Source organism: Pleurodeles waltl, chromosome 3_1 (assembly GCF_031143425.1).
Source record: "Pleurodeles waltl isolate 20211129_DDA chromosome 3_1, aPleWal1.hap1.20221129, whole genome shotgun sequence".
Classification (NCBI taxonomy): domain Eukaryota; kingdom Metazoa; phylum Chordata; class Amphibia; order Caudata; family Salamandridae; genus Pleurodeles; species Pleurodeles waltl.
Genome location: NC_090440.1, coordinates 1611262705 through 1611286617, shown reverse-complemented (window position 1 = coordinate 1611286617; position 23913 = coordinate 1611262705). Strand labels below are relative to the sequence as shown.

At 44.5% G+C, this 23913-nt stretch overlaps 1 protein-coding gene and 1 non-coding gene across 5 annotated transcripts in view; one reads left to right on the top strand and one right to left on the bottom strand.

Annotated features, from left to right (window-relative positions):
• Window positions 1–23913, top strand: part of GALNT3 (polypeptide N-acetylgalactosaminyltransferase 3) — a 681517-nt gene that overhangs the window by 163299 nt on the left and 494305 nt on the right. The window lies entirely within an intron of this gene.
• LOC138286227 (U5 spliceosomal RNA) lies at window positions 6756–6870 on the bottom strand. Its single transcript, XR_011201893.1, has one exon. It is a non-coding gene; the product is annotated as a U5 spliceosomal RNA (small nuclear RNA).

Here is a 23913-nt window from a genome sequence, read left to right as displayed (position 1 = left end):
GAAGTGTGTGCATATGGGGGCAGATCCAGGCGTGCTTGATATGGGGGTGTTCTGGTTTCAGCTGTTGTTCACTCATGCTGATTGACTCTAGGTGTGCGGTGCTGAGATTGAGTTACCACTCTGAATGGTAGAGTGTGTGCATCCAGTGGCGGTGCCAAGTGGAACGGCAGCCAGAACAAAAGTGAAAGATGATGCTTGTGGCCCAGTCAGACAGCAGTCATTCAGGTATTCCCTGGTTTATAGGGCTGCCCTTTGCTCCCTCTTCTCTTTAGTATTACTTGTTCATTTTCTTTATTATTTTTTATTGTTTTTTTTTGTTTGTCTGTTTTGCACAGTTCTCCCCCAGACACAGCAGTGAGACAATGCGATCCTGCACACACACCACCCAGTAGAGCTAAAACCACAGGAATGTAGGCCGGTTCCCTTCTTAAAAGACTGTAGGGTGTGACCACAGCAGTCGCTATTGGCAGGGCCCAACTAGGCTGCATGCCCTCGCGCCCTACAGGGCATGCATGCTGCTATGGTTGAAGGCTGCAGAATCCAGCAGCAAGGTCACGGTATGGAAGCACCGCCTCCTGGAACTCAGGGCTGCAGGCTTTGGGCTGTCGAACTGGTCCATAGCAGGCAAACCGGCTAGGGAAGCTGTTGGACGTTTCTCGTCGCCACGCAGCAGGGCCTGGGGAAACTTTTGGCTCGATGTCGGAGGGAGTCAGGAAGGGTGCTGCTGAGATGCCTGTCAGCGGGGGCTGAGGGAGATGACTCGGGAGGAGCGCAGTGGCATGAGTAGACGTGCAACACCAACCAGTTCAGCAGTGTTAAACGTCCGACTGCCCTTCCATCGCTGGTTGTGCTTGGAACTGCCTACCGATGGGTGGTTTCATGGCGAACAGTTGGAAGTGGGTGAATGTGCCTGCCGTTGACATTAATCTGCTCTGCGTGCAGGTTGCACCGGCCTCTTTGCCAGTGTAGAGAGTCACTCGGGCCTCTAGTGCACAGCCCGGATGTTAGACCTGGCATCCTTGGTGTGGTCTCCCTATCTTTTTTGCCTCTGCTTCCCATGTTTTGACTGTGTGCTGGACCTTGTTTTTTCTGTTTTTGGTACTCTGGCACTGTACCACTGTTGACCAGTGCTAAAGTGTAAGTGCTCCCTGTATAAATTGCATGTGCAATTGGCTTACGTGATTTACTAGTAAGTTCCTATTAAAGTGCTTTAGAGATGCTCAGGGCCTGTATATCAAATGCTGCTGGTGGGCCTGCAGCACTGGTTGCGCCACCCACATGAGTTGCCCTGTAAACATGGCTCAGACCTGCCACTGAAGTGTTTGTGTATGCAGTTTTAAACTGCCAATTCGACTTGGCAAGTGTACTCACTTGTCAGGCTCAAACCTTCCATTTTTATACATGTAAGCCACCTCTAAGGTAGACCCTCGATAGCGCCATGGGTAGGGTGCAATGTATATTACAGGTGGGACAGGTACTGATGTGTTTTACATGTCCTAACAGTGGAATACTGCCAAATTCGTTTTTCACTGTTGCAGGACCTAGCCCTCTCACAGGTTGACATGCTGGGTGCCTTTAAATATCTTTTAAGTACAGTTTCCCTTTGGGAGCATATAGAAATATGGAGTTTGTGGTCTCTGAACTCACAATTTAAAAATACATATTTTGGTAAAGCTGGTTTTTAAATTGTCTGTTTGAAAATGCCACTTTTAGAAAGTGGGTATTTTCTTGCTTAAACCATTCTGTAACTCTGCCTGCTTGCATATTCCCTGTCTGGGTCAGACTGACAGTTGGGCTGTTTGTGAATCCCCACTAGACAGTGACACAAAGGGAGCTGGGGTGTATCCTCCATATCCTGATGGGCTAGAGTGGAGGGAGGAGTGGTCACTTACACCTGAGTGGGCTGTACCTGCCCTCGCACAATGTGGTCTCCAACCTCCTGGTGTGAGTCTGGAGCCAGACCTGGGCAAGGCAGGATCTTGAGAACAATAGACTTTCCTTTGCCTACTTCAAAGGCAGAAAGGGTATATATAAGTAGTGGACCCAAACCCTGAAATTTTCAGATTACATCTGTAACCAATAGGAACCTCTGTGAAGGCGGAGAGGTGGAGTATTGCTCCTGTGACTGTGCTTTGCTGGGTTAGCCTGCAGTTGCTATTTCTGCCTGAAAGAGGACAAAGGCTAGACTTTGTGGTATATTCCTGCTTGTGAAGAATCTCGAAGGGCTTGAATTGAGCTTGCCTCCCGTTTTGAAGTCTCAGGGCCATCAAAAACTTTCTCTACCAGCATCTGGACTCTCTGCTGAGACTTCTTCCCTGCTAAGTGGTGCCCTATCCAGTCCCTGGGTCCTTGAAAGGTGGAGCTGGTAGAACAAGGACTGAAATCCATGCACAAAAACCCTTGTGAGGAAACTTTTATGCAACACCCGCTTGTGGCTGTTAAAATCAATGCAAACCCCACGCAGTGTGGTTTTCCATCACTGTGCCGGCAGATTTCTCATGCATCATTGCTGGGCATCAAAATCATAGTGAACCTGCGTGTATGTGAGGTGCCCTCTCCAGAAATCGATGCACGTGTCACTTGCGGGAGAGAAAAACAATGCATTACCTACCCTACCGGAGAAGAAACAACGCACAGTCTCACGTGCAAGTAAGGAATCGACGCATCGCTGACTTTTATGACACATGCTCACCCGTGCAGCTTTATTTTTCACACAAACCAGGTACTTTGTGTAACAAATACATTTTTATTGTTTTCTATGGAGTAAGACTTTTTCCTTTAAGAATTCATATCTTGACCTGTGTGTGATGGATTTTTGTCGTTTTGGTCTTGTTTCATTTAGATAAATATTATCTGTTTATCTAAACTGGTGTGGTGTCCATTTTGTAGTGTTTTTACTGTATTACTCTGTGTGTTGGTATAAATAATTCACACATTACCTTTAAGATAAGCCTGACTGCTTTTGCAAAGCTACCAAGGGGGTGAGCAGGGGTTGTCTTAGGAGTGTAATTCCCTTACCCTGACTAGAGTAAGCGTCCCTGCTTGGACAGAGTGCACACTGACTGCCAACCAGAGACTCCATTTCTAACACTGGCCTAGTGCCCCACTCCTTGAGCAATGAGACATGCACATACTAGTCTCAGCCAAAGAGCCTCATGCGACTCTCCGCCTGTTTATTTAACACTTCGGACTGAGCCGGCCTTTAGCGTGCAAAGTGTATACTCTGTATTGTAGAGGCCGGGTGGCACCCTAAAGTTAAAACAATACACTTCAGCAGACATAGGGCTTGAAAAATCTACTTAACCGCTTGCTATGGCGAGTCATATTTTATCAGGTTGAGCTATTTTTAGAACCTACTCGCTCCTTCTGGCGAGTTGACAAAGTACAGGTGTTCTGTTCAGTCAGAAACTGAATTAGCAATGAAGATGCCTTCAAATCTTATTTTTGTCACATTTGCTCTATGTTCAGTGACAGAGGTCAAAATCAGTTTGTCTTCTTGCAATTGCTTTTCCTTATGACTGCAGAGTTCCAGGATGTTGTAAGATGAACTGTTTGACCTGTGTGAAATAAAAGGCTATAGGTATCAGGTTTTTCCTAACACTCACCATTTATGTAACTAAGCCAATTTTACAAACCTTACAAAATATATTTTAGTAGCTGTTAAAGACACTTTTTTTTTAATTTTTTTATACTTCTGTGATGAAATAATATTTTAATAGGATGAAAAGAAATCAGAACACTTTAGTTATTAATGTACAAATGATGAATGTTTTCTGAAGCCCAATTTTCACAAATTATTATTGTTAATACACTATATAGTTTTATCAGTAGAGGTGCAAGCTAATGGGAAGGTTTTTTGACATTTCTTGGAAATTTACTGTCTGTAAATGAAAGTGTGCTACCACGTTATGCTTTAGTAATATATGTTTTAAAAGTGAGTGTTTAAACATAAACTGAGAAACACTCCTGCCCTGATGGCAAAGCTGTTAGTAAACTAAGAGGCAAGTCATGGATCATGTGTACCTTGTATTGAGCTAGATTTATTATAGATGGAGCAAATATTTAGGGGCATATTTACAAGGAACTGGCTCAACCGCTCCGATGCCCCAGTTTCCATGTGTCGCCCTGCCCTCCTAGCGACACCATGGTAGTGATGCATTTGCAGTACACACCATGGCGCTCGTTAGCACAATAGCCTCAATATTTTTAACAATGTTGTGCTTTGCTGGACTAGTGCCAAACATTTCGAAGCTAGTCCAGCTAAGCTCGGGAGGACCATAGGAAATATCCTAGGGTCACTAACACCTCCCCTGACTAGGTGTTAAAAAATGACACTAAAATGCTGTGAAATCCTGTAAATTTCACGACACCATTTTTTTGGGCCTCCCTGCAGGGGAACACTTCCCTTGCATACATTATGCCTGGCGCAGGTATAATGTGGCACAAGGGTTTACAAAGTAGCGCAATGCTGCCATTGCACCGCTTTGTAAATACGGCGCAGGGTGGGGGACTGGCTAGTGCCTCCATAACGTAAAACAAATTACGCTATGGTGACACAAGGGCTTGTAAATATGCCCCTGAGAGTATTTAGTCAAACTAAAGAGGTTTTTGTTACAGCAGAAATGCTGAACTCACATATTTGAAGGTGCCCTTGTGAGAATGAAGAAAAAGGGGACTGTAAAATACAATATTTGACTATGATCACACAATTTGACTTAAAGGTACATTACAGTTACGTCTAGTAGATTATTCAAGCTACTCGACCTGCAGGTCTAGTCAAATTTTTATGATTTTTCAAGGCCTGAGACAGCACACTAATCACTCTCTTAAATTCAAACAAGAAAGTGCCTACAAACTGTTGTTTAAAGAGGCTTTATGTTTTTTCTGGAAAGTAGTTCAGTATCAAACATTCCATCTTGCTGACAAATTGTAGTACTTTATACTGAGTCTTCATTTAACTAGGGTCAAAGGGTGGACTGGGGTGACACTAAGGCCTAACAAGCACGTTGCATAGAGCACCTGCTGACAATGCCTGTCACTTACCGGACATATCTACAAGACACAGGTAAGGGGCGGACTTGCTCTCCGATTTCGTTCTGGATTTGCGATCTGGGATTGGTAGAGCAGGAAAAAAGCTTTGCTTGGCCACCATGAATGGGTGTGTGGTCATCCGGTGCAGGGAAGGAAACGCACGAAGCGGAGCTCGCCCCTACAACTTCCCTTTCGGGTGAGTGTGAACTCTGCTGCTTAGAAGCAGCATCTCCTAGTGGAGATGCCTTCCTGTCATGCCTGTAATGCCCTAACGACAAGGCAGAGAAGTTGCACCACATGCAGTGTCTGCTAGAGCTGGCTCATTGTCTTTATTCTGTAGGTGACAATGGGCCGGCCAACAGCCTGTGCTAGGTTGATTAGGGGCCATTGCAGCTTCTCAAGTTCAGATGAGCAGAGCGAGGAGGCCTGAGTGTTGATGAAAGGAGGGAGAAAAACACGCATTTGCAATGCAGTGGGTCTCATGTTTGCTTGAGTTAGAGCTATTAGTATTGTAAACTCCTAACTTGACTTTTTGTGCCACATAAATTGAAAAGTAAAACAGTTGACATAAGCGAGACGATTCAAAGCCACACAGCTGCCATGAGTGGAAAGGAGAGACACAGAAGGAAAAAAAGTTTGCTTGCAGTCAAAAGTATCAGCAAACATGCAATTATCCATGTAACAGGGTCGGTGTCCAAGGTGGTACCAAAACCGTCCCAAGGAGGAAAAATGTAAAGCATTTACCAATGATAAATGATTTTTGAAAGGCAAGCCCATGAACAAGTGATAGTGATGGGTGTGTGGTGGGAGCTCACAGATAGATTACAACAGGTCAAAGCGCTTGTGCGCTCGACCTAATGAGTAAGTTAGACACATCCAGCGCTATCCTCATCATATTGCTTTTTTCCCAAAGCACTGATAAAGCCAGTAGGTCTCACCTATGCAAGACCTACTGGCTTTGTCAATCTTTTTTGCCATGTTGTACAGCTGCGCGGCTGCTGTGCAGCATGGTTCAAACTAAAATAAAAAAGTGCTATGATGGAGCAAGCGTTGACTGCGCCATAGCTATTTATTTAGTTTTTTTTTGTTTTAACTTTCAGCCACGCTGCTGTACGTGGCTAAGAAATAACACATGCAAGACCTATTGACTTTTTGTCTAAGTACGACCTATTGGCTTTGCTGTTGCTTGTGGCTTTTAGACAAGGGTTGATTAAGGGGTTTTTCCAGGATCGCAGGAGGATTATTGTGCTGGATTCCAACTTTATTTGCCAGTTTCAAAGTTGACCGTTAGACCGCGGCATGATATAAATATATGTACATTTTACATATATATATATATATATATTTGTTAATGTATACTTTAACACATCTTTACAATTAAGTCACAAGCAGGGATTTGAATAAAATCTCAATAAACTAGAAATAAAACCCAGATTGGATACAGTTATGTGTTTCATTTACCAATTGATCCTTCCTTAGCTGTTGTTATATATCGCTGCTTCCCACATGGTTGTGTATCTTTTCGGATGATGTATAGCTTTTTGTGCAGCATATACCCTTCTTATATGTCATGTAACAGGGCTATAAGTTAGCAGCGTCACAGTCACAATCACTCCCCAATTGCGTGTCAATGGATAACAAAAATTTTTTTGTCGCACTTGAGGAACCAGCAAATATTCATTCTGTCTACTATATAGTTATACTTTTGTTTACTAAATAAGGGTAACCCTGCACTTGGCTGGACTTTCAAAAATGTAGTGAAACTCTTAAATGTTCCTCTCCAAGGACATCTTTAGTAAAAGGTGAAAAATGTATTTGATTTTAAGAGGAACCAAGTATACGTTCCATGGCCACCATCTGTGGCACCAGGAAACACTGTTCCACAGACTGTCAGGCTGATTTAGTTTACTAAGTTCATCTTAGAAAACCCTGTAAAATACAACCAATTTATAATAATTGTTCTAATCTGGTACATTGATAAAACAGTTGTTGCCACAAAAAGAAAAACAGGAGGACTCAGAAGTGACACGGAATTATGGGTTTGTAAATTTAGTCGTGGGTCACGTGACAGGAAAGGCTGCACCACAATAGTTTCCTTGCTTAAGTCATAATGCTGGCTTCTTTAACTCTGCATATTTTGGATGGTGCCTCACACTGGCTTTTTTGAGGACTGGTGGCACCCAAGAAGATGATTTTTATATGCCTGCGCCAAAGCATGCTTGCTGGCTCATTGCTATTCTTTCCGAGACAGAGAATGAACCAGAATGTTTTGTACTTGAAGCCTATAAGGCTGCTGCAACAAAACAAGTATTGGCAAAGAGGAATGAGGTAGAGCTATGTGTGTTGTAAATTCCTAACTGTACTTTTCTTGCCACATAAATTGAAAATGGAAAGTAAAACAGTTGACGTATGCTGGCCGATTCAGGGTGCCACAGCCTCTATGAGCCTGAGCATGAAGGAGAGAGACCAAAGGAAAAAAGCTAGCTTGCAGTCAAATGTATCGGCAAAAGTGCAATTATCCTTGTAACAGGGTCGATGGCCAAGACAATAACAAAACTGCCCCATTTAGGGACAAAGGTAAAGCATTTACCAATGATGATAAAGGATTTTTGAAAGGCAAGCCCATGAACGAGTGATAATGATGAGCATCGGTGGGTGTGGTTAAAAGCGCACAGACAGATTACAACAGGCCAGAGCCAGGCCAGAGCGCTTGCGGCCTCGACCTAAAAACAGCCCACATCTGGCCTCAGACACTGTGCCTCAGCAATGACCGAATCCCACCTTCCAATACGACTCTGCTGGCTAGCAGCACTCATTGCACTGAACCTATCTAATGAAGCAACAGGTCTAAGAAGGGTGCAGGGAAACAAGGATCTTTTACAGTTCAGTCTGATTTGCATTGAAGAACACCTAAACGAAAAAGTGTTTTGACTTTTTACAGTGAAATGTGATAGGAGTTTAGGAAGCAGGCTTAGGGAGGCAAAGAGGGCCCTTTCTTTCATTGAGTGAGCTGCTTCCTCAGATTAGCCCTTTGATAGCCTGACGGCTGGCACTGTGACAATAAAAGAGGTACACTTCTGCTGAGGACTGCTGATACTTTCTAAAGGTGAGTGCCAGGGGCCTTACTCTGGCTCAGTTCCGGGTCCCGTTACACCTTAAGCCCATGAGTCAAGCTTTTGTGTGACTTCCCTCTGCACCCTCATACACAAAGAATTGTAAATAAACCATTAACACTTGAGATACAAAGGAGAGACAAATAGCCATTTAGTGACTGATGTGTACAAAGTGAAATAAGAAAAACAGGGTTAATCATGGCTTCCTCACTTAACCAAACTGTGTGATCTCAGACAAATATTTTATTTTACTGATTCTCCTTTTTATTCTCTTATCACATTTGAAAACACCTTCAAATACGTTATTTCTAAATACCAGTATTTGATTTAATAGGCTAAACCCTAGGCCACACAAAGGGTTTACCTGACATCCGTATTGCGTTGTTGTTCTCTAGTAGCAATGTCGCCACGGTAGGAACAGGAAAACTAATAATGTCAAAGCTTCCATATGTTAAATAAATGCACATTTTTTAAATTTTGGAAATACTTTGTCTATTAAGTTTGTTGTATGATTTAGATGGCAATCATTTTCCTGTGCTTGGGCTCCAAGAGCCAAGCCAGACCTATGACTCTACTCGGGCTCTGATCTCCCTGTTAATTTATTGTCCCTCACACCTCTAATATTTTCTCTTTAAAATAAAAGTGGTCCGGAAAAGCAGTACCTGACTGTGCTTACCTATTTAAAGCAGTGTTTTTATGTCTTTTTTTTTTTGTATCACCATAAAACAATACCATTGCAAATTATCCATTGTTCATCTGGTACGTTCTCTCTTTTTACAATTCTGACGCTGTAAGGAGTTCAGTTTTCAGTTAAAAGGTTGAAGTCCTGCTGTTGGCTCAGTTAGTGTTGCTGTGAAGCCACTCTCTCAACCAGTTGTTGAATACTGGTGAGGCTGAAGTTGTTGATGTGCCAGAGTCCTATCCGAATTGAATTTCCTAACCACCGAGGGCTGTCTCATAAAATGGTTCTATTGCCGAAGGGCGTGACCAAGACAGCCTAGTGTTACGAGTAGCAGAAAAAGTACTGGGCAGTCAACCTTACTCCTCTTTCCCTTGTCTGAATTTTAGGTGATGGTTGGGGGAAAGCTAAAATAGCTGTTAGCCTTCAATTTTAGTTAAGCAGTCTAGTGGTGCATTAGCAACCATACTCCACATTGGATCTGTTCTCTCCTGGTCCAGTGGAGGCATTGGGTTTGCACAAAGAGACAGTCCCTAGTTTTGGGGGCTTTTAGCTACAGTCCATTGTGAGGAGTTCACATGCTATCAGTTCCCTGGTCAAGATCAAAGCAACAAAAGTAGTCCTTGTTCTAAACTCAGCAAACAAGTGTGATTATGTTGAAGCCGTAAAGAAAACTTTATCGAAATAGACCATGAGTGAAGAATTGCAAATAAAGTCATAACTTCTTATGTGATTCAAAGGATAGTTCATCACACTGGCTGTCTTCATCTCCTGGGTCCCCAACCCCATTGAATAATCTGCTATTCGGTGGGTCAAGAGGCAATAAAAAGCAAGCTTAGTGAGAAGGCAGACCCCATAATGGCCTTGTAATGGAGAGGGCAAAGTGGCAGGTGTCCCAGGAGAAGCTGCGAAAGGCCTGGCTTTCTCCAGACTCCATGTAGCAGTGTGGCAGTAAACATAGAACAACCAAAGGTTTACAAGTGAATACCACAGCAAGTCCTCCCTCATTCCTGGCCCTATCAGAAAGAAAACCGAGCCCTGTCCTACATCATTACCCATAAACTGTCTCCTTGTTTGTGACAGTCACCCAGCCAATCTGTGGGGAACGGAAAACTTCAACAATATAAGGGCATGTTTACAGAGGAAGTGCATTCCCACATCATGAAGTGTTGCTACGATGTCAAAGACCTCATCTTATTTAGTGAATTAATGAGGAAATAGCACACCCTGTTTTGGTAGCTACCACAGTAATAATATGATCCAAATTAAGTAGATAGGCCTGCTCCTGGCTCACATTTTCCTCTAGCAAATAGCCAAATATAGTAGCAATTTCTGGTAATGCTTATCCTGATAGGATGTGGGTCATGTTAAGCTTAAAGAATAAGGTAGCACCACACTCACTAGTAAGTGAACATGAAGCCAATTGTAGAGATTTTGCTGCTGTCTCTGCTCATTATATATAAATGTTTTATGTGAAGTATGAAAATATGTGCTCTATATTTTGCTTGAACCAGTCTTGTACAATGATACCTTGTCTTATTGCAATGTCTCAAAAAGATCACATCTATTTGCAAGTGCAGTTCTGTCCCTTTGATTGTTGTTCTAGTACAATAAGCTCTTGCGGCAAGTAAGTTGTTGTATTTGTGTCGTAGATAAGGAGGATAAATCCACCAATCTTAATCAAAGATTAACAAGAGACCTGTTGTCATATGTTTCGTCCCTACTGGAACTTTTTCAAGGATTCAAGGAGTACAAAATGCATGCTTATAGTTGAATAAGGCATTGAGAAAGGAATTTGAGCCTTTGTGTAGTATCACTCTCACAATATGGTACATCCAAAGCCTGAGCAGGTGGAATTCATAACAAATAGACCTACAGAGATAAGAAAACCTAAACGACCTGCCAAGGTAAAATCGAGAACGATTATTTGAAAGAGTAACTAGATGATTGAGAGGAAGACGCCATTGTGACTTAAAATATACTGGTTCACACCTGATGCAAACCATGTAACCCACAAACAAGAAGAGTAAAAAGCATTAAAGGATAAAGTCGAAGGCCCTGTGCTGTCAGGTCCAATATTGACTTAGTGAAGTTAGTCAAAGCAATAAAAAAAAGGGGGATGCTGACGTGCCTGGTCCTTAATAAGAAAACTTACAAGGGGACGCGTATAGACAAGGGGACGCGTATAGGCCGTTGAACCTTTTGGATAGCATGGAGTATCCTAATCACGTAGTGACCAGTGGCATCCATAATCAACGTAATCAATCAGTAACCACTAAGAGAATCATTAGTCAATAAAACAATTATACCCATCGTTTCATGAAAAACCACAACTTGATGAAGCGTTTAACAATTTTTATTTCCCTATTAATTACAATTCTAATGCATTTGGTTAAATCAAACTTTAATGAGCTCAGAATTAGTTTATTAGTGACCACCAGTAACCTAATCTAATCAAAACCTGAGAAAACATATGCTCGAATGCTTCCGCATAAGCCAGCAAAGATGCATATAACGACATTAATAGCAGAGTTCAGCAATTATTTCGTCAATCATTTGTCACTATCGCCGTCACCCAAGAGGAAACCTACCTCACCCAGATTAACATCAGCATGTGGGATTTAATTCGAAAACAATTTAGAAAAATGTGAATTTGCAAACATCTAGATAAGAGATAAACTATAAAACAGCGCAGTTGGTCTCAGTCACATTGTCATAGCTACCTATACACGAAATGGATCAGCAACAAAGCCGGTCTTCGTCCTTAGGTCATCAATCGATCAGCAACGCATCAAGTTGTCAAGAGCATGAGCCTAATGACAGAGTCTCGAACCGCGTCTCTGCACGTCATCAGCATTCACGCCTCTCATCTCCCTAAATTCTGAAGTTTTAGCCCCTTGTCATGACTTTTTATTAGAGTTTTTCAGTCTTTTCCCCCTAATTCCTAATTGGTCAATCAGCAGATATGACCCTAACCTATAATATTAATTTTACAAATCTATGAGTTCTAATATTTCTTCTTTCTCAGTTCATGGATTTGTCCACTGTACGATGTCTTTATCATCTGGCTGTTCAGGTATCGAAAATGTTGCATGTTTCTCTTCAGTCAGTGCTCTCATTGTTCAAGTCCTGGAAAAATACATTTAGCCTACTCTACACATAATTGTATAAATTTGACTCCATCATCTCCTGTCCCTCGGTACATTGCAGAAAATTCTAGCTAAGCAACTTTAACGTGTGGTGGTTCAGGGTCCGGTTAGCATTGTGGCTTTCCTCCAGCATGCTCTACTAAAACAGCTTCTGTATGAGGCCTGGCAAGTAGGCCACGACTTCAGCTAAGTTAATGCTATAAATTAATGCAAAACATAGGTTATACATCCCATTATGACATATTGCTACATTATTCTTATGTATCTTCAGTATTCCACACATTTTTAGTTATTTTAGTACAACTTTCGCATAAGTGGCTGCCATATCCTGTGGGCACATTTTTGAACGTGCACATTATTTTCTCTACGAGCTTTTCATTAGTCAAAACACATAAACATTCGTTAATAATGTCTAATTGGCATATCTGCGTCAACAGGGATGAGTACCTCATTGGGTTGAAAGTGTAGTAATGTTCGGAGAATGCAAGATTCATGGAGGATGTAGTGATATGCTCAGGGAATGTGAGATTCATGGAAGATATCAACCTGACTAGCAAAAAGCTGCAATGGGTATTAGAAGCTCTCTCTTGAAGTTGGAAAGTGATGCGGTTCTGTTTCTGTTAAGAAGCACAAGCTGTAAATGGGGTTGATTTGATATTTAGAAGTGATAATCATATGGTATAAGCAAGTATATGTACATAGAAGTAGATTACCTTTTGAGAAGTCTGGAATAAGGTTGTTTAAAATCTGTGTGCAATTGCATAAACCAGTGATTCTTAATCTTTTGACTTCAGGGGACTCCATTGAATCACAACTGGAAGCCACAAACTCGCAAACCCAAGCCTATAATACAGCAGGGGTGCTGAGGCAAAGATTTCCCTCATTAATATTGGGCCACGCACCCCTGCAAATGAGGGCATGTTCATTTAGGATGTCACTGGTGCCAACTGATTTACAGAAAGGGACATCCAAGGCTCTGCCGCTCCTTCTGTAATACTAAAGTTCCCTCGGTGCACACACCATGGGCGCTTATGCTTGTTGAGCCCTGCTGAAAAGTGCAGACATTCCACCTTTCCTATACAAGTGTAAGTGCTTGGCGCCGCTAAATGCCTACCTATGTAAATCAATGGATTGGACCACGTACAGGCTGGAAGGGCCATTTGAGCAGTCTACCTGTGCATACATGTATAGATCGCTGAGTGCGTTGGGGGATGCTTGAATGCGAACAGTGACTGTGCGCATTCGTGCATTTTCTGACCATAACTTGCAGTCAGCTTCTGACTAAAAAACATTTAAAACTCTTATTTAAAAAAAAAAATTGTTTTGTTGATTTTATCAATCCATATGTCAAATACATTGGTGATTCAGTAGGCTTTAGGTATTAGTGTTACTTGATGAAACTTATGCTCCTGAGAGGAACTTCTTTTTATACAGTTATTTCGCTTAAAATGCTTATGATTGACTGCAATTAATGGCTGAAAGTCATATGGACCAGCTGGCCCCCTCAGTACCCACCTCGGATCACAATAGATCCTCAGGTCACTGATTTAATAATCACTGTCATAAACAGTCTAAAAATGTACAGCACATCGGTTTTTTTTACAAATAGATATTTTTATTGGCATTTTGTAAAGTACAATAGCGATCGACATAAGGATACTATTACAATTTGATATGTGATCACAGGAGTACAAATGCACATAGTTGGCATTAACCTGCACGAAAATGAGCATAAAAACGGGAAAACAACTCAGAATGGAGTCTGGTAGTGTTTTTACAAAAGGTGCAAAGATCTTGTCTATGATCATTTATTATGTATTGTCTGGGGTCATAAGTCGGTAGAAAATGATACAAATCTGCACTGTTTTGTCAATAAGATATAAAAGGAGAATAGGTTAAAACCACACATGCTTCATAAGCGTACTAATCAGAATCACAACATAAGTATAATTGAGGGTCATAAGTGAATTGTACCTGTGCTTACTAAAAGGCTTTTCAGGTCCCATAATAAAGGAACATGTGGCTGTCAATGGGGTCCTCAAGTGATAATTGGGCAACATTACTGGTCCATTAACAGCCTCATTTTCAATAGACACTATTACATATTCTAAGTTTACAGTGACTATTATTGCAAATACAACAAATTATCGTACCCAGCATGGAATTCCTTTTTGCAAGGACTCCCGCCATTCACTTGTGGCATTTACCATACGATTCTCACATCCAATATTGATTCTCTCAATGTGCCATTCAAACCTTTTGCTTCTGAACAAGAGAAAAACCTCATTACTTTGCGAATTCAAAAGATTAGTTTCTTCGTGAATGACTGTTTAATCCAGTTGCATCAGGTTTGATGGGTGGTCTTTAAAAACATCTTTACCATAAAATAACAATTTAATACTCCTTTAAGTGAGCTTTCTCAAATATTCCTTGGCAGGCTGCAGTTTATTTGTCTCTCTACATCTAATTATGTATGTTATTAAATACATGTGTTGGCGCTTGAAATGTAGCATGCTTTGAGAAGGGTCAGACTGGGCCTACTTTTGCAAATTGGGCAGTTTTTAAATTGTATAGGCTTGCTGTATAGATATTTTGCAAGATATGGCAGACTGCGTGTATTTGTGCCTGCAGGTAATGTTTGTAGTAATGTCAAGAAAATCAACAGTAAAAAAAAAAAAGCACCACAAGACTAAAAAACCAGCCCTAATGTACTGACTTGTCAGACCGACCCTTCTGGCACAACCAGATTGTCTAATAGGCCAGTTGGACTCTGGTTTTGAGATCAGGACTACAAGGGTTCAAGTCTCTCTCAATGCCTTATTGAAACAGCAGTATGTTATAACTCTCTATTTACTTTATAGAACTTGCAGAATCTTGAGATGTATATTTTTTTCTCCTCATGTCAGTTCGTCACATGTTAGTCTAGCACTACAGTTACAATATCAATTCCTCTCCTTTATACGACACAGCGGCAACAAGAACTTACTTGCCCCAAGTGCTGATTGCACTAGAACTAACAATCGATAGGGAAAGCCCAAAATAAGGAAAATTGTAAATAGAGTTGATGCATTGTAAGATAAGATTTTTTGAACAGAATTGGTTCATGAAGAATAATACACAAAAGATCATGCTTCGCCTACACTTTTATTTAATACACAAAAAGAATCTTAAAGTTGCTTTATGTTTACTGAATACTGAGCCATATGTTACTGATCCCCGGCCCTGTTCTTTATGGTTAACAGTACCCACAGTTCAAGAGTTAACTAAGATTTTTCTACACCCTGCAAATATAACCAAATTAACCCTTACTTGAAGAGGGTGATAGCCACCCTGAATACATATTTACTTTGCTAACAATTAAGAAATTGCCAGGAGTGTAGCTGCACATATAAATGCAGTTCTGTAATTAGAATGGTGGGTTCTCAAGGCCTGCCCCCCTTGAACAAGAGCAACTAGAGTTCTTGCAGACCCTTCCCAAGTATGGTCTGTGTTGGATAGCCTGTAAATGTTTGAAATGGTTAGCCATCAGATGAACCCCTTCTGGCCTGGCGAGTCGGAAGATGTGGCACTTGTCCATTTGTGCTCTTCTCAAATGTCTAGTGTTGCTGAATACAGGGGAATAGATGGTGTTTCTCCTTTTGTATACTGTAGTGACTCTTATTACATCACCACCAAGCAAAGATAATACCTTCCCTGGAGTGTTAACCAGCACTGTCTTGTGACACCCAAGGAAGACCTAATGTTAGATCACAATTCAGGTCAGCCATAATCTCCTAACATGCTTTTCATCCATAAGTTTGCCCACATTAGGGTCGGTTTCATGTAAGCCAAATAAATCGAATTTTGAAATTCTGTCTCTTATTTAGGCAAAGTCATCAGAGTAGATTGTGTTGACACTTTTTTGTGAAAGCATTCTTGGCTGCTGATAGATTTAACATTCAAGTTAACTACTGACTTATCATGGGGGGTGGCAGTTAAGATCGTCGTGAGGTACAGCATATATTTATGTAGACAGGTTGGATGCTTTATACCGAAGGAACTGCAGGGTTTAATTTCAAGTCCCCTGCTCAAGCCTATCCTCATTTTGAAATGGTGCCACATTGTCAGCGCACAACAGTGGTACGTACGTATACTTGTAAGAATGCTTTTGAAATGAGGGCAATTGCTGGGTTAAAATTACTACATACATTATGTATGTTTCCAAAAATGCTTTTTTACTTTTTAAGAACAAGTTCCCTTCCATATTAATTAAACAAGCTTTGCAGGCATAATGCGATTAGGAATTGAGTCCTTTGGGAAGAAGGACGCCTCACAGCACCTTATTGTGTGTAAAAGGCTGCTTTATTGGATCAGGTGCACTTACAAACCATAGAAAACCCTTGGCCTAAACGCCGCACAAAACTAAAATCTCACCATACATTGAGTTATCCTATCATACCTCCCCCTCACCTAGCCTACCATCTCCCCTCCCTTACCCCATGGCCTCTTATTACCCCTTACATTGTAATGATTCTTTGCTGAAACGATTGTCATGTTAATAGTCTCGTGCTGCTTCCTACCTCTTGAACGTGCAAATCCCCCAAAACCCTTAATGCCCACCTATTCCTGTATGAGTTGTCCTGCTGCCGTCCAGTCCTTTCCCACCTGACAATGTCTTGTCGGCTCTGCCGTCCCTCCCTGTTCTCATAGTCCTGTGAACTGTCTCAGTTCCCACTTGCACCTGTTTCTTGCAACATTAACAAAAATCATCCCCTTGTGCATCTCTTTCCATAAAACACCTGCAAAGGGTACCCCTTTCCGGACCCCGCCAACCTGAAAAACCCTCCCCTACAAAACGTGTGACAACAAGGGAGAGGGAGGACAAAGCTATGCTCCATACTAACCCGGTGCTTACCTAAAATGGTGACCGGAACATAAAATGGCCCCTTTAAATATTTCCCTCCATAGCCCAAAGAGTGCCCAAACGGCGCCCGTGGGCTGAATCACTTCCCCGAACACCCGGGGGGGGGTGGGGAGAAACCTCGAGGCTCAGCAACCACCCCCCCCCCACCCCCCCAAGGACCTGCTTGGGGAAGAAGGACGCTGCACAGCACCTTATTGTGTGTAAAAGGCCGCTTTATTGTAAATAGGTGCACTTACAACCCATAAGAAAACCCTTGGCCTAAACGCCTCTCAAAACTAAAACCTCACTATACATCGAGTTATCCTATCATACCTCCCCCACACTACCTTCCCCCCTCCCTTTCCCTTACCACATGGCCTTTTATTACCCCTTACATTGTAATGATTCCTTGCTGAAACCGATTCATGTTAAGTCTCCTGCTGCTTCCTACCCCTTGAACGTGCAAATCCCCAAAAACCCTTAATGCCCACCTATTCCTGTCTGAGTTGTCCTGCTGCCGTCCAGTCTTTTCCCACCTGACAATGTCTTGTCAGCTCTGCCGTCCCTCCCTGTTCTCGTAGTCCTGTGAACTGTCTCAGTTCCCGCCACCAGAAAAAGGAGATCGCTCCTTTTTCTGCTCCCCCCCCTATATACAGATGCACCCCCGACCAACCTCGCTCTTACCTCTCACCTAATAGTGCTTTCAGGACCTCCTTTACCTGGAGCAGGTACAACTCCATGCCCATGAAGGACAGGTGTATGCCATCGCCCCTAAAATATTCCCGATCCCCAAAACGAAGATCCGCATGTTCCAGAAATGAAATACCATAAGTCGTGCAAAAATACTTAATTTCTTTGTTGATCTTCCGTCTGGCCCTCTCAATAGCCCGTGGTTTCTGCACAACCCTCCGTATTCTACGCAGCACAGAGGCCGACCAAATCAAGTGACATCCATACCACTGTCTGTGAATCTCCAACAAGTCTGCCTTCATAGCCTTGATCATATCTAACCCTGTCCTTTTTACTAAATCATTTTCGCCTAAATGTATTAATAAAACATCAGGACAAGAGATGTGCCCCTTTTGCATCTACAGTGTCTCTAACAGCTGTCCCCACTGCATTCCCCCTTTTCCCACCCAGTGAACCTTGTATCTCTCCCTGTCCAACCCCAAGTTGTCACCAATAGCAGTCTGTCCTGCATGTCTGTGGGCCCACTTGACAAAAGAATGTCCGACGAGCCATATGGACAGGAACTGCGTCTCTGGACCCGACACCAAACCTGCAGCAGGAGAAAAATGTTACTGCCTATTCTGCGGCTCCGGAACCTCCTCATCTGACAAAACGCTTGTAAGCATCCAACTTCCACCTCCCCATCCCCATTATCCACCCTGAACCCCATCCCAGCAATCCTGCCTCTGTCGCCATGCCTATCCGAAACGAGTGTGTGCCAAAGCGAGATGCGTTCTGACCCACATATCTCAAACCTGCTCGAAGCACAGCCAAATGTTGTTGAGCAGATACCTTTGCCCCGTTCCTATGTCTGAATACGTCCTCCCCTGCTGCTCCTTCCTGTTTCAGCACCCTACCCAAACTTACCAGGCAGATCTCTGACACAGGGTATGTCGCCAGCACCACTTGCACCCCCAGCCCTTGTTGATCTGTCTTAGAACTATTAATCCTCACACCTACCATCGCCCCCCTAAAAACCACATCATCCCATTTCAACTCTGCCTTAGTTCTAGAACCTAGGAGCTCCAACACTCTGAACGCCCCAAAAAACATCCATGACATTAGCGTCTTGAAAAGGAGGCTTTCTTTCGCATCATAGCACACACCTCCAAGAGTGTTCATGACGTCCTTCAGCAACCTCAATAACAATGGCTGTCTCCCTGCACCTCGCTTCCCTTCTTCTTTTGCCCAACCCTCTAAGATCCACTGTCCTAATTCCCCAGCGAATGGGGTGTACCCCCAGAAGAACTTCCCCAAAAAAGCAATACCTGCTAGTTTTCCCGCGATAGTGATACGCGACTGCCGCCTCTCCACCATTGCCATAATAAAACGCACCACTTCTTCCACCCTGCCCTTCTCATCTGGGCGCCACGCGTGCCCGACTTCCTGAACTCCCGCCATGCCCGGGCGAATGCTTGCTGTGTAGATGGGGCCAGAGAATTCACCACCAACCGGAACATCCTCGCTCTCCCACCGTCCATAAGGCTGCCCGCAACTAGCCAATGGAATCTCTCCCACTGTGAACGAGACAAAGCATCAGCAATGTCATTGGTCACTCCTGGCACATGCCTTGCCCTAAACTGGATATCGTGGCGCAAACAGTGCAGCACAAAAACTCGCAGCAATTGCAAAACTTGCAGGTCCTGCGTCGATTGCCTGTTTACTACCTGTACCACAGCTAGGTTGTCAACTCTGAAGAGCACCTTGTGATGTTCAAGTAAACGCCCCCATATGGCTACCGCAACCACCAAAGGAAACAATTCCAAGAAAACAATGCTCCCCCCCCTCTGGTCCACGACGCCAGCCAAGGTTCGGCACAAAATCTCCCTTGCCAGTACAGTCCAAAGCCAGAGGCTCCCGCCGCATCCGAAAAGATCTGCACGTCCCAGTCATATGTCTGCCAAGACCGTGAGGGAAACCTGTTGAACTGATCTAAAAAGACGCACCACATCCCCAAGTCCTCCTTCACTCCCACCCCAGCTGAATGTGATGGTGCGGTAGCTGTCATCCTGCCAAAGCGAGGCCCAAACGTCTACAGAATGTCCATCCAGCTCTCACCACTCTACAAGCAAAATTAAGATGTCCCAGCAACACCTGACTATCTCTCACTGTGACCCTGTCTCTCCCCACCATGTCTGTGATCGTGTTAATCATGTTCCTCTTTTTCTCCAAAGGCAACCTAGCCACCATCAGTGTTGTGTCTAGCTCAATCCCTAAGAAAGTCAATGCTGTGGAGGGCCCTACCATCTTTTCAGGGGCCAGGGCCTCACCCAGATCCCCCATAATGTCCTGGGACTGCTGGAGGATGACCGCACAATGGTCTGATCCCGCCAGTGCTACAAAGAAGAAGTCGTCCAAATAATGCGTCACTGCTTTATGTCCTGTTGCGCAGGAAAATATCCATTGCAAGCAAGTACTGAAACGCTCAAATAATGAGTAGGAAATAGAACAGCCCATGGGTAAAGCTTTGTCGACATACCATTGACCTTGAAATTGAATGCTTAGCAATTCAAATTCATCAGGATGGACCGGAAGGAGGCGAAACGCAGACTTTGTCCGTCTTGGCCATCAAAGCCTGTTCTCCAAACGCCTCCCATGTCAATCGCGACATCCACCGACGCATAAGACACCTTTGTCAGTGCCTCCTGTATAATGCCATTGACCGATGCCCCCTCCGGCCACAACAAATGGTGAATGAGTCGAAACTGGCCTGCCCCTTTTTTGGGAACAACTCTAATTGGAGACACAATGAGATTGTCCTGTGGCCAATCTGAAAAGGGGCCTTCCATCTGACCGTCCCCTACTTCCTTGTCAACTTATTGTTGGACAATTGCCTCTCGCCCTTGGACCAATTTTAAACTGTCAGCACGGACCCGTGTACGCTAGTCGAAAACCCTCAGGAAAAACCAAAAAAAACAACAACCGCGCTGCGTCCTTGTCGTCATACCGATCCAACCAGAGTCGTAACCTGTACAGCCTAACCGGAGTACAAGCCTTTCCCTAGAGGACCCTGGCCGCTTCTGTATTTATTGCCACCCTGGTTCCCTGTACTATTTCCACCTGAAGATTGGCCTTGCCCTGATCCTGACGCCCGGAACTCCCAGAAGCATAACAGTGGATGGCTGCATGCCTCCCTGCGCAGCATGAGCATTCATGCCGGAATTTGCAGTATTCGCGGGTGCACAAACCCTTGTTGTAGTCCCAGCATGCCCCAGACTTAACTGTCCCTGTCCCTCCAGATCCAGACGTGCCCTTTGTGTTTGCCCCTACCCCACCCTGGGTGGGGCGCACCCCGAAAGGGCGGATATGTAAAGGGCACTCCGCTAGCCGAAAATACAGTTTTCCAAAATTTGGCAGGGCCCATGGTATGCTGCTATAAGTCTGCGTCAATTTCTCCCCATAGGACTGATTCGTCCGCTGCCAGCCGCGCCTGGAATTCCTCATCGTATTGGACCCAGGTGTATCCCCCATAATTCATTTGAGCTTTCCGTATCACATCTATGTATTTTGAAAGTGCTACCGCCCTCCCTGGGAAATGCTCACAATAAACACTGGCGTAAATTAAAAAGGCCGCTGTCCAATTTTCAATATTAACCGGCACTTTTGGCCTCTTAGCCAGCTTATACCCCTCCTCTTTGGAACCTTCTTTAGACCGCACCTCTCTGTGCAGTAACTTAAATATCTCCACATACTCACCTCACCATATCTTTTCTTTCATAGCTAACATCAAATGAGACCCAAGGGGCTTCGCCGTACCCATGTAGGGAACATTTTTTGCCTTTCTCCTCCCCCTTTCACAGTACCTGTTTCCACCTTTTTCTCCTCCCGCGGAGCCGTGCCTTGCTCCCCAGCCTCGTCCGGCCTGACCCCTATATCCGTCACATAAACCCCTTTGTGCAATCGCTCCTTGACCTCATCTACTTTCGCCTCCACCGCCACCGAAACAGCTGTGGCAGGCATCTTACCTGGCATCAATGACCGGGGACGCTCCTGAGCCACTCGCCTCGTTTTTGGAAGTCCGTCACTCTTCGCCGCCGCTGTCTGAAACTACTTAACAACCTCGTTAGACACCCCCCTCCGGTGCACCACCAGTCATCCTCCAGCCCCACCCTCAGCTCCCCTTCCTCCATGCTATCCTCCTCATGATCAAGTTCTTCCATCAGTTCAACAATCTCCCCAGGTAGGATGCTCCCCAAATCCCTTGCCTGGGCTTCGCATGTCCTGCCTCCAGGGTGCACCACTATCTTACCCTGTGAAGGTCCCTCACCCTTCTGTTGTGCTCGGTTAGGTCGCCGTTCCGGAGAGGCCGCTGCAGCAGGGGACGCAGTACCCACTCTGCCACGCCACCCCCTGTGAACAACCATAACCTCGCCGCCGTCCTCCTCCTCTGACCTTATCCTTGCCGCCATCTAGCTAGCTGCTCGGGCCCCGCCTTCTCTTCATCCTGGGGTCTACGGGCCACCGATGCCCGTCCCAGGTCCCGCTGTCCTATCTTGACTCCCTGCCATGAGATGCCCATAGAGCCAATTAAACCAGAGCAATCTATCCTACTACCCCCCAGACCTGACTGAGCACTGTACTCCCCTCCCGCAAAGGCTCCCCCTGGTACCACCTCCCCTCCTGTCTGTCCTTCCCGGATACCTGACTGTACCTCTAAGCTCCCTGCCCGGCCATAAGTACGGCGAGGGGGCGTGATGCCATCCCCCTGCACCCCATTCATCTTCATCACTCCAATCCCAGAGGAACTGAGATTTTGAGGCCAATCCACCCGTACCTTCTACTGATTCTGCTGTACTCCCAGAGCTTGCCCAGGAGCCCCCCTCCTGCCATTCACTGTCTGAATCCTCTTCCTCTAGTCCTTGTCTGACCAAACTCATGAAATCCTCAACAGTGCTGTCTAAATTGCAAACCTGCCAATCTGTTGTCTCTCCCATTTCCCGACCCCTTACCCGACCCTCCCTGTTGCACCACTCGTCCCATCGCAGGGGCTCTCCAAGCCCTGTGAGGCCTGCCCCACCTTCCTTATCGCCCTTGTGCCTATCGTGGTTTGCTGCCCAGATCCATCCCCTTTTTGGGGAAAACCACCCTTTTCCACGTCGCGTCCACCAAACGAGAGGGGCGGGTGGGTATTCCCCTTCCCCGCCCCCTCCCTTTGTCCTGCCCTAGGATCGCCCGGCCCCTCCCCCTGCGTTACATACTCACCGTGCTCTTTCGGTGACACGCGGTGCAGGGGAGAACATGCCAGAACGGCTGCCGCCACCCCGCTCGCCGCTCTCCGTGCTGGCCGCAGGAGGCCCACCGCCTCCGAACGCACCATATCGAGTCGGCCGGCATCCCTCAGTAAGCAGAGTGCTTTCTGCACTTTTGCCTCCACTGACATAATGCCGATCGCCCGCTGCCAGGAACAGGTAAGACCAACGTATTCCGCACTGCAACCTCACCCTTGCCTTCCTAGACTATACCTAACAGGAGAACATGCCACACTGCCTAAAAATGAAACCGCTACAGAAAACCTGGCTAATTAATTACTTTATGCTCCAAAATTGCCCTTGTATAAAACCATTACCTGCCACAAAGCTACGCCCCGTACTAACCCGGTGCTTACGTAGGCAGGTTGGATGCTTAATACCGAAGGAACTGCAGGGTCTTATTTCAAGACCCCTGCTCAAGCCTATCCTCATTTTGAAATGGTGCCACATTGTCAGTGCACAACAGTGGTACATACGTATACTTGTAAGAATGCTTTTGGAGTGAGGGCAATAGCAGGGTTAAAATTGCTACATTCATTATGTGTTGTATGTTTCCAAAACGCTTTTTTACGTTTTAAGAACATGTTCCCTTCCATATTCATTAAACAAGCTTTGCAGGCATAATGTGATTAGGAATTGAGTCCTTGTAGTAGTGTAGTGTAAATTTAAATGTTCTCCTGCTCAGGTCCCTAGCATGTTGGAGAATGAAAATATAATAAACACTTAAGCGTTAAGTGACAAGACCACCCCTAGCAAACCGAACACTACCTGATTAGGTGTTAACTATTGGACAACAGCCCTTAAAGAGCATGGCAGCGCCACATGTCACAAATAGCTTTCTCTGATATCCTTTAATAACTCTTCGAGACAGGATGGTACTTGTAGTACTGTGACCAACTCAGTCTCTTTACAAGGCCTTAGGTCAGGCTCTTCATTTCTTGCTTCCAAGTACTCATATGCTACATCTGGCCATTGTGTTGCATGACCATCCAAGCCCATTACTTAATGACAAATTTTGCTACCTTGACCTATTTTTACATGTCTGCCTGACTGGGTTTATTCAGTTGGAGTTCCATTCTCT